Raw genomic sequence first — 12056 nt, 5'->3', positions numbered from 1 at the left:
CTTCAACCACCTATTACCTTTATTGCATCATACAGTAGAGTTCCATTAGATTATAATGAGAGTTAGTGTCCTACGTATTTAGAGGACGAGGGAATTCCATTGTCATTAACGATGCAATCAATTCCATTAACTTGACATTTACAGTGATGGGCCTGAGGGGAGGTTAGGGGTTGGTTACAATGGATCTCTCTACTGCCCAGTGTGGCTAGAGCAAGCCGCCTGCCTGCGCTGCGCTTGTGGAACCCGATTTGTTTCTTTGGCTTTTCGCATTGTATTGGTAGGAGGAGCTGCTTTCCTGTGATTGTCTGCCTCTTCTCTCTCTCTCTCTTAGCAGGTTTCTCATTTTTCCAAAGTTAAATATTCAAGTCTGTGAGCTCTCACGGACGGTGGGTTGCCTGCGCCGCCGGCGAGGTTTGCCGTTGCTTGCGTTGAAAGCGAGCGGAACCGAACAGAACGGAGCGACGCTGTTTGTGTCACATAACCGGGGCTCTTCCACTTGTGTTCGATCCAAGTGTTTCTTAACTTCGTTTTCGGCTGCTTTCAAGATGACAGAAGAAAAGAATGTTGGGCATATAAAGCTGGTAGGTGCCTCCAACCCCTCCCATCGCGCTGTCTCAGCGAGTGTCGGTCGGTGTCAGGTTTATTCTACAGCGCTTGGTGGGGGAAAGCGAGTCTGATCATTTAACTGGGAGAAGACAGTAGGCTACTTTTGCTATTACTGGGAAATCACTACATAGCGTTCTCCTGTTTGGGTTAGTCTTTCGTTTTGTAAGAGAGAGGATCTGCATCAGTGAAGAGTTGAGAGACAATCAGAATATATATGTCAGAGGTATGCTGGCTGTTATTGAAATAATCTAAACCGGAATGCATTATAACTTTAAATAGACCGATCGAATATAACTTTATCTTAGATTTTATTTCGTTATAATCTATTGTAAATAGATGTTCTACGGTTCCGCTGTATCCAGTGTTTGTTTTGCCAATCGAAGGATTGTGTTGATCGGTTGTTGTGTTGTGCTGGCTGCGGTCGGCATTGAGCCATAGCCTACCGTAGCCTATAGCCTATTAACGAAACAAACAACAACCCAATTGCACGTGTATGCTATGTGGGGGTAATGATTTGTGTGCCATTGCGCATTGCCGGACTGTCATTTGAATAACAGTGGCAATTATGGATTGTCATTCCAATGATCAATAGAATATAATGATTCAATTGTCAATAGCTAGCTGTTATCACCCCGTGCCTTTGGAATGTGTGGTTTGTCACGATGTGCCACTTAGTGGACAATAGCCTTGTTGTCTGACTGAAGCATATGCTACTGTTAGCTCAAAGGCCGGCAGATGGCGATATTGAGTAGTTTTCATATTACCCTCCAAACGCATTGTATGCAGCCGTCAATACATTTGTATCCCTTGTGGACTGGTTCGTACCTAAAACATTCTCCATTCAGGCTGCATAGGCTTCGATTTCCTCCTTAACTTTATTTAATGGCGAGAAGAAGAAAAGCCCAAAATATGCCTACTTTCCTTATGAAACAATTTTACACCACCATGATAGATAGGGTGGCTAAATGCTAATCTCAGATGTTGTGTAAAACACATTCAGCCAATCAGGTTGCAGCAGTCTGTTTTTTCACCCTAATGCTTCGAACACACCGACTTGCTTTTTGCGCAAAATACTACGCAGCATCATCTGAATATGTATGTAACAAAAGTTCAACATTCACCTTCCGCTACCATTTCTGTCAAGCCATCTACACATACAGTTTGATGCATACATTGGATAAATCCAACCTATAGACCACACAGAACGCACTGCAACTGCCTCTGCAACACAATGCTGCAGTTACAGTGCGTTCGGTGTAGTGCATAGGTTGGGTTTATCCAACGTATGCGTCAAAACTGTATGTGTTTCATTGAAAATGAATGTAATTCTGGTGTACCAAAATGAAATGAAGCTGTCGGTGTGTTCGAAGTGTAACCTAACCCAGCGCAGTGTCACATTAGTGTACACCAAGACTGTTCTCAGGGCACGTCTGCCGGTTTTGACTAGCAGAAGTGACTTTTCGTAGCAGGTTAAGAATTTACACAGCAGATTAGGAGAATTAACATGGCAGTTTAGGAGAATTAGGTTAAGGTTAAAGGGTTAGGGTTAGCTAAAATGCTACGATTGTCCCCGACATGACTCAAACATATCTAGCTAAAACCAGGTCTGCCCTGAGAACAGTGCTGGTTTCCACTAATGTGATGCCACTAAAAGAAACATGCATAAAATCAATGGAACCCCAGGGCCGGCAGGTAATAGCCCAGGGCCGGCAGGTAATAGCCAAGGGGCGGCAGGTAATAGCCAAGGGGCGGCAGGTAATAGCCCAGGGGCGGCAGGTAATAGCCCAGGGGCGGCAGGTAATAGCCCAGGGCCGGCAGGTAATAGCCCAGGGGCGATAGGTAATAGCCCAGGGGCGGCCGGTAATAGCCCAGGGGCGGCAGGTAGCCCAGGGGTTAGAGTGTTGGGCCAGTAACCAAAAGGTTGCTGGATTGATTCCCCGTGCTGACAAGGTAAACATTTGTCGTTCTGACCCTGAACAAGGCAGTTAATCCACTGTTTCCTGGTAGGCCGTTATTGTAAATAAGATTTTTTTTTTTATAATTTCAACCTGATTGGCTTAACGCCATACACAACATCCAGGATTAGCATTTAGGCAGTCTATTATGGTGATGGCAAATGGTGTTTCATAAGGAAAGTACGTATATTTTCCCAATGTTTTTCCCCGCCTTTTCGCCATTAAATAAAGTTAAGGAGCCTGAATGGAGAATTTTTACTAGGGATAAAAATGTATTGCCGGCTGCATACAATACATTTGGATGGTAAAATGAAAATGACTCAATGTCGCCATCTGCTGGCCTTTGGGCTAGGCACCTGTACGGTTCGGCGGCTTGTGTTTTACGTTCCTGAAGATGTAAATCAAAGCATATGTCTGATGTTGCTAAAATATTATGTTCATTTGTGACATTTTAGATAAGCAATCGAGCTCAATAAGGTTTGACTTTGAAAATAAAAACTCATACAGTCAGCAGAGCCCTGTAATAAATCTGTGGCAAGAAAATAGTCCGAGTTCCACTGCTCAGTGCTCAAGTACGGTCAGCGGCACTCTCCCAATTAATAACACTCATGTTGAAAATGTAATGTTGAATTTGTCTTAAAGATCTAATTCTCTCACATTAGTTTATATGGGCTCCACAAGATGATAATAATAATACGATTGAACATTGTAATTGTTTTAATGTATTGTATTCTGTTCTTGTGTTGTGTATACACGTTGACTACTTCCTGCTGACCTCTTGCCAGGTCCCCTTCGCAAAGGGTCTTTTCCTAGTTAAATAAAGGTTAAAAAAAACAAACAAACAAAAAGATCTGGACAATGTGGTGATGTTGAAGTATTGAATAACTTTATGGGTATTTGAGTAGAACATTATATTAGCAGCTGTCATGATTTGATACATATCTGGAGGATTATGTATCCATACAGTGGATGCTGCTGACGGGGAGGACAGCTCATAATGATGTCTGGAACGGAGCGAATGGAACGGCATCAAAGACATGGAAACCATGTTTTTTTTTTATGTATGGATACCATTCCACTCCAGCCATTACCACGAGTCTGTCCTCCCCAATTAACGTACCACCAACCTCCTATGGCTGCATGCCCTACAGTATAATCTGTACAACAAATACAGGCAATGCTTTAGTAACATTTTTAAAACATAATGTTTAATTAAATACAAATAATGAATTGTCCTGTGGTCCCTTACGGTTATAACCACTTCCCTCTTTTTGTTTTCCTTCTTCTTCAAAAGGTCCTATTATCCTGGCCTATTTTCCTGGCCTATTTACAGCAGCCTGTTGCATCAGAGCACTGTTTAGATCAATTGCTGTTTTACTCCAACCAAACAGGTCATACGGTATTTCTAGATTGAATGTATCATTATATCTCTTCTCTCTGTGTAGTCTGAGAGAGAACAACTAACCAAATCCAGTATCCCCATAACAGCCAATCAGTGTCTGTCTAAAGAGGCAGCTGTAGACTGTACTGTTGAGTGGATTAGGTTAGGTTGCCGTGGCTCCAGCCCTGCTGTGGACTGTACTGTAGAGTGGATTAGGTTAGGTTGCCGTGGCTCCAGCACTGCTGTAGACTGTACTGTAGAGTGGATTAGGTTAGGTTGCCGTGGCTCCAGCCCTGCTGTGGACTGTACTGTAGAGTGGATTAGGTTAGGTTGCCGTGGCTCCAGCCCTGCTGTGGACTGTACTGTAGAGTGGATTAGGTTAGGTTGCCGTGGCTCCAGCCCTGCTGTGGACTGTACTGTAGAGTGGATTAGGTTAGGTTGCCGTGGCTCCAGCCCTGCTGTGGACTGTACTGTAGAGTAGATTAGGTTAGTTTGCCGTGGCCCCAGCCTTCTGTGGACTGTACTGTAGAGTGGATTAGGTTAGGTTGCCGTGGCTCCAGCCCTGCTGTGGACTGTACTGTAGAGTGGATTATGTTAGGTTGCCGTGGCTCCAGCCCTGCTGTGGACTGTACTGTAGAGTGGATTAGGTTAGGTTGCCGTGGCCCCAGCCTTCTGTGGACTGTACTGTAGAGTGGATTATGTTAGGTTGCCGTGGCCCCAGCCTTCTGTGGACTGTACTGTAGAGTGGATTAGGTTAGGTTGCCGTGGCTCCAGCCCTGCTGTAGACTGTACTGTAGAGTGGATTAGGTTAGGTCGCCGTGGCTCCAGCCCTGCTGTGGACTGTACTGTAGAGTGGATTAGGTTAGGTTGCCGTGGCTCCAGCCCTGCTGTGGACTGTACTGTAGAGTGGATTACAGTGGCTTGCGAAAGTATTCACCCCCCTTGGCATTTTTCCTATTTTGTTTCCTTACAACCTGGAATTTTAATATATTTTTTTGTTTCATTTGATTTACACAACATGCCTACCACTTTGAAGATGCAAAATATTTTTGGGGGTGAAACAACCAAGAAATTAGAGAAAAACTGAAAACTTGAGCGTGCATAACTATTCACCACTCCCCCCCCCCCCCCCCCCCCCAACCCCCCCAAAGTCAGTACTTTGTAGAGCAACTTTTTGCTGCAATTACAGCTGCAAGTCTCTTGGGGTATGTCTCTATAAACTAGGCACATCTAGCCACTGGGATTTCCGCCCATTCTTCAAGGCAAACTGCTCCAGCTCCTTCAAGTTGGATGGGTTCCGCTGGTGTACAGCAATCCTTAAATCACCAGATTCTCAATTGGATTGAGGTCTGGGCTTTGACTAGGCCATTCCAAGACATTTTAAATGTTACCCCTTAAACCACTCGAGTGTTGCTTTAGCAGTATGCTTAGGGTCATTGTCCTGCTGGAAGGTGAACCTCCGTCCCAGCCTCAAATCTCTGGAAGACAAACAGGTTTCCCTCAATAATTTCCCTGTATTTTCAAGAATTTCCCATCATTCCTTCAATTCTGACCAGTTTCTCAGTCCATGCCAATGAAAAACATCCCCACAGCATGATGCCGCCAACACCATGCTTCACTGTGGGGATTGTGTTCTCGGGGTGATGAGAGGTATTGGGTTTGCGCCAGACATGACGTTTTCCTTGATGGCCAAAAAGCTACATTTTAGTCTCATCTGACCAGAGTACCTTCTTCCATATGTTTGGGGAGTCTCCCACATTCCTTTTGGCGAATACCAAACGTGTTTGCTTATTTTTTTCTTCAAGCAATGGCTTTTTTCTGGCCACTCTTCCATAAAGCCCAGCTCTGTACACTGTACAGTGTACACTGTACAGAGCTGGGACCACCAAAGTGGTCCTATGGACAGATACTCCAATCTCCGCTGTGGAGCTTTGCAGCTCCTTCAGGGTTATCTTTGGTCTCTTTGTTGCCTCTCTGATTAATGCCCTCCTGGTCTGAGTTTTGGTGGGCGGCCCTCTCTTGGCAGGTTTGTTGTGGTGCCATATTCCTCCAATTTTTTAATAATGGATTTAATGGTGCTCCGTGGGATGTTCAAAGTTCATGATATTTTTTTATAACCCAACCCCGATCTGTACTTCTCCACAACTTTGTCCCTGACCTGTTTCGAGAGCTCCTTGGTCTTCATAGTGCTGCTTGCTTGGTGGTGCCCCTTGCTTAGTGGTGTTGCAGACTCTGGGGCCTTTCGGAACAGGTGTATATATACTGAGATGATGTGACAGATCATGTGACACTTAGATTGCACACAGGTGGACTTTATTTAACTAATTATGTGACTTCTGAAGGTAATTGGTTGCACCAGATCTTATTTAGGGGCTTCATAGCAAAGGGGGTGAATACATATGCACGATTCACTTTTCTGTTTTTATTTTTAGGATTTTTTTTAAACAAGTAATTTTTTTTCATTTCACTTCACCAATTTGGACTATTTTGTGTATGTCCATTACATGAAATCCCAATAAATATCCATTTAAATTACAGGTTGTAAATCAATAAAATAGGAAAAAACGCCAAGGGGGATGAATACATTTGCAAGGCACTGTAGGTTAGGTTGCCGTGGCTCCAGCCCCGCTACTGCTGTGCAGGGTATTACTGTAGCCCCCCTTCTCTCTCTCCTAACATTACATGACAACCCTCTTTAGCTCAGTTTCACATCAGCCAAATCAGACTTGTCGTTCATATTTCAAACCCTAACAAACAAGCTCAAACAAAGAAGTACTGATGACTAGCTTGTTATAAAACGTTCCAGTTTGAATTCACCGCACAGTAGTCTGCGTCCCAAGTGGTACCCTATTACCTATACTATATAGAGCCCATGGGCCCTGGTCAAAAGTAGTGCACTAAGTAGGGAACAGGGTGCCATTTGGGGCACTGCCTCTGTTTGCCTGCTCTCTCTCTACTCAGTAGGGACGTTAGAGTAGGAGATGGACTGCTACTGTGCTCAGGCAGAAAACGGTGTGTGGTCTGTCCCTGTTTGGCTTCAACATTGCCCTGTTATTGTTGTTGGGGGCTGTTGTATAAACACTTCAGGGGACAGTCAGGGGACTTGGATGGATCAACCGATACGTTAAAAAGCTTCTATTGTTGTATAACCGCTGTGTTGACCCTTGAGATACATACTGTTCTGTATGCAGTGCATACAGAAGTGCCTCTGATATAACAGCTGAAATGTATACGTCTGAAATGGCACCCTATTCCCTACATAGTGCACTACTTTTGACCAGGGCCCATAAATAGTAGAAGAAGCAGAAGAATACTTTATTGTCGATTTAAGAGAATTGAAATGTGTCTTTATGCTCACACCCTAACAGTGCACTATATAGGGAATTGGGTGCCATTTAGGACTACCCCAGGACAGAAGTGCCTCTGATATGATGGCTGAAACAAACTTGCATTTCTGTAGATGTGGGTAGTGTTTTTGCAACTTGATGGGAGAATTGGTTATGGTTGGAGCCAAATGGATAAGGGATGGTTTATCTATACTGTTTAGCCTAGCTAGCATCGCACCAGGGGGACTGACGGGGTCCGCACACACACACACACACACACATAATGACAAGACTAATGTCTCAATACTAGGGCTGTGGCGGTCACAAAATTTAGTCAGCCGGTGATTGTCAAGCAAATAGCTGCCGGTCTCACAGTAATTGACCATTAATTAACATACACATTTAGCATTTTCCTGACTTCCACACACAACCTACAAGCCACTGATGCTGACCTTTTGGAACATCTACATTTAAATCAATTTAATATAGCCTACACCATCACAGTAAATCCATTATTTATTTTAGACAGGTCTAAAGAAGCATTATATGAAGAAAATGTAGTCTATTTCAGAAGAACAGAATCGCATACTAAATGCATGCTCTTCAACCGATCGCTGCCTGCACCTGCCCGCCCGTCCAGCATCACTACTCTGGACGGTTCTGACTTAGAATATGTGGACAACTACAAATACCTACATCTCCAATCCAAAGTTAAATCTGGAATTGGCTTCCTATTTCGCAACAAAGCATCCTTCACTTATGCTGCCAAACATACCCTTGTAAAACTGACCATCCTACCGATCCTCGACTTCGGCGATGACATTTACAAAATAGCCTCCAATACCCTACTCAATAAATTGGATGCAGTCTATCACAGTGCTATCCGTTTTGTCACCAAAGCCCCATATACTACCCACCGCTGCGACCTGTATGCTCTCGTTGGCTGGCCCTCGCTTCATACTCGTCGCCAAACCCACTGGCTCCAGGTCATCTACAAGACCCTGCTAGGTAAAGTTCCCCCTTATTTCAGCTCGCTGGTCACCATAGCAGCACCCACCTGTAGCATGCGCTCCAGCAGGTATATCTCTCTGGTCACCCCCAAAGCCAATTCCTCCTTCGGCCGCCTCTCCTTCCAGTTCTCTGCTGCCAATGACTGGAACGAACTAAAAAAATCTCTAAAAGTGGAAACACTTATCTCCCTAACTAGCTTTAAGCACCAGCTGTCAGAGCAGCTCACAGATTACTGCACCTGTACATAGCCCATCTATAATTTAGCCCAAACAACTTCCTCTTCCCCTACTGTATTTATTTATTTTGCTCCTTTGCACCCCATTATTTCTATTTCTACTTTGCACTTTCTTCCACTGCAAATCTACCATTCCAGTGTTTTACTTGCTATATTGTATTTACTTGGCCACCATGGCCTTTTTTGCCTTTACCTCCCTTATCTCACCTCATTTGCTCACTTTGTATATAGACTTATTTTTCTACTATATTATTGACTGTATTTTTGTTTTACTCCATGTGTAACTCTGTGTTGTTGTATGTGTCAAACTGCTTTGCTTTATCTTGGCCAGGTCGCAATTGTAAATGAGAACTTGTTCTCAACTTGCCAACCTGGTTAAATAAAGGTTAAATAAAATACTCTGAGTTTTCCTTATGTTAGGTCCTGATCTGGCTATGCCATATGGCTGTGGGCTACACTAGTTCATTTAGTAGGCAAGATTTACATAGAATTATGTGGTATTATTTTTATAGTATGAAGAATACAAATGAACATAACTGAATAAAATAGAAAGGATATATTCTACAAACGATAGCGCACATTTGAACACACTGTGTTGAGCGGTTAACAAAGAAACAGAGTTATTTATGCCAGTTTAGTTGTGATACAAACGTTGGGCTATGTGTTTAGACTTTTAATACATTCTAAAGCAGCATGATGCGACTTTAAATGAGGATATGAAAAAAGTCACATGAAAGGCATGAGATCTGCTTTGTTTTTTTTGTGCAGGCTGCACACACTTCATCAGTCTCTCATTCACAATTTGACAAGCACTTGATAATATTCTTACCAGGCCTCGAATTTCCCAGCATCATACCCTTGTGTGGCCGTAATGAAGATATTGGAAGAACTGTCCACATTTACTTTTCGTCAGCCTACAAGATGAGTAGGCCTAACTAACAGCAAAAGTACTAGCCTACATTATGTCAATCTACTATCCCCTATTGTACAAAAGTTGACCTATTCTATTGAAATAAATATTGGGACATTTGTGGGATGCGATGTAGCCATTTAATAGAACCACTAAAATAAAAAAAATCATCAGAATGTTTAGCTTAAAATGTTGATAAACTATTATGCATTTTTTTTCATATTATAAGTGCAGCAATGTGCACACGGCAGTAGGCTATAAGCGACATGGGACTCTAGCCCCATCTCACCCGTAGAGACTGTAGACGTGTTAATCCCAGCAGCATGGGACTCTGGCCCCATCTCACCTGTAGAGACTGTAGATGTGTTAATCCCAGCAGCATGGGACTCTGGCCCCATCTCACCCATCACTGCTTCTACTGTTGAGTTCTAAACTCCAACGATTCTAGTATTTCTTGCAATTCTTCAGTTTAGCAGCTCAGATAAATCATTTAGGCAGATGGTCTGCATTGTGTTGAATGAAAACAGCATGTTCAGAACTGGGTGGTAGCTAGGCTATATAATGCTGTTAAATGAAGCAAGTAAAACTCCTCTGTATTGGACAAATGTTAAGTCTGCGGATGAGCAATTCTATTTAAATGCACTGTTGGTCTCAATATCTGTGCTATTATTCATTGTTATATTGTAGAGAGAACAGTGCTTAATTTAAGCCGGATCCCACTGGAATAGGATCTGGTACCTCTCCATTTTGGACTGGAACCTATTTGGCCGGATCTGGTACCTCTCGTGGCATGAACAATTATTTTCACTTTTTGCTATGTAAAAATTATAATAACAGTGACCCCCCCCCCCCAAAAAAAAACGAACGTGGAAAAAGTTGATTTTGGGCCTGATTTATGGTTTAGCAGTCTATGTTTGAGAACAATGCGTTGGCCGTGGCTGTGTGAGGCATAACTAGAATGAGATTCACTTTCTATAATTTATCTCCCTCTCTCTGCTCTTATAGACATGAGCCTGCAACTTTCATCTCTCCAGCGTTGCACATCATCATTTATTTCCTTATAGAATCATAGCTGCGCAAAAGGTTCTGGAGGAGCTGCAGAACACCTGATTAATTGAAATACATTTGCTAAAGTTATAGAACTACTGCTGTCTATTCAGAAATAAATGTAATAATTCAGAAAAGCCTACAAAACTATTAGAAGGACTATAATTTAGCCACAGAGAATCAATAGCTTCTTTATAAAACAAATTGCTTAGCTGTGGATTGTAGCCCAATAACAAGGCATAGCCTTCCAGTGGTGGTCGGTGCTGTTGAAGATGAGGGAGGATGTTTTTTTTCCCCCATGAGCATGGCCATATTTCTATTACAGCTTATTGGACGACTGTAATTCATATTCCGTTCACCCAGTTCAATGTAACATCGATAGGTTTAGGCTACTACATGATACTCTAATTTTCCCTAAACCCATCATGAGGTTGCTACAACCTAGCCTATTAATGAAAGTTTACAACTTAGGTGACCACAGGTTGAGAGACAAATATGAGGTGACAGACAGTGACATTCAATACTGCCTTGCACACTCTTGCCTGCATCTAGCTGATATATGGTACAATCATTTGTTAAACAGTTGCAAAAAATAGTTTATATTGGACAAATTCAGGTATGTTTATCCCCATTTTGTTCCATTTGCTTCCGTTTTAAGAAACTTTTTTTTTCAACAGAGTCGGCGGAATGAATACAACCCTGATCACGCGTAAACACAATTCACTCTCATAACAGCCATGTTGCCTACATCGTTGTCCCCATATTAGCCTTGGTAACGTCATAGTCAGCGTAGGTAATATAACTAACGCGTTAGTAAACCCGCTACAATCATGCAGTAAAGTTAGTGTACAGTCAGTCAGCAGTTACACCGGCGGGCCATGGTGACAATAAATGAGTAATACCAAAAGCTTACCTTGACTTGGAAGAGTTCTAGTGTTGTGTTGGAAAGTCATAGCCAGCTAGCTAACATAGCATCCCTCTGTTTGAGCAGGGTGTGTGAGTAGACTAAACTAGCTGCATTTGCTAGCTAAGTAAGTGAAACTGAAAGTGTCATTTTTTTCCCCATCCCTCTCTTGCTTCTTCTTCATTTTGGAAGACATTAATTTGTTCAAAACTGTTTAACTATTGTCTTTCTCTCTCCTTTAGTCAACTACTCACCATATTTTAAACACTGCAGTGCTAGCTAGCTGTAGCTTATGCTTTCGGTACTAGATTTATTCTCTGATCCTTTGATTGGTTGAACCACATGTCAGCAAGAGCTCTGATAGGCTGGAGGACGTCCTCTGGAAGCTATCATAATTACTGTGTAAGTCTATGGAAGGGGGTGAGAACCATGAGCCTCCTAGGTTTTGTATTGAAGTCAATGTACCCAGAGGACGACGGAAACTAGCTGTCCTCCGGCTACACCATGATGCTACCTTACAGAGTGCTGTTGAGGCTACTGTAGAACTTCTTTGCAAAACAGTGTGTATTAATCAGTTATTTGGTGACGTGATTATATTTAGAGTAGTTTTATCTAAAAAATGATTACTTTTTAAATGTTTTACTATTTACATTTTTATGAAATTCACTGAGGAGGAACGCG

General features: G+C 42.6%; 1 protein-coding gene across 2 annotated transcripts in view; it reads left to right on the top strand.

Moving 5' to 3' along the window:
- Positions 1-240: 240 nt before the first annotated feature.
- LOC106591089 (putative E3 ubiquitin-protein ligase MID2) overlaps positions 241-12056 on the top strand; it is a 249705-nt gene continuing 237889 nt past the window's right edge. For both annotated transcript variants that reach the window (XM_045724241.2, XM_045724240.2), the window contains exon 1: positions 241-581. The gene's annotated coding sequence lies outside the window, so the exon portion shown is untranslated. The remainder of the gene's footprint in view (positions 582-12056) is intronic.

The sequence above is a fragment of the Salmo salar genome, chromosome 09, assembly GCF_965601325.2.
Source record: "Salmo salar chromosome 09, fSalSal1, whole genome shotgun sequence".
NCBI lineage: Eukaryota > Metazoa > Chordata > Actinopteri > Salmoniformes > Salmonidae > Salmo > Salmo salar.
This window is presented reverse-complemented; position numbering and strand designations above follow the sequence as displayed.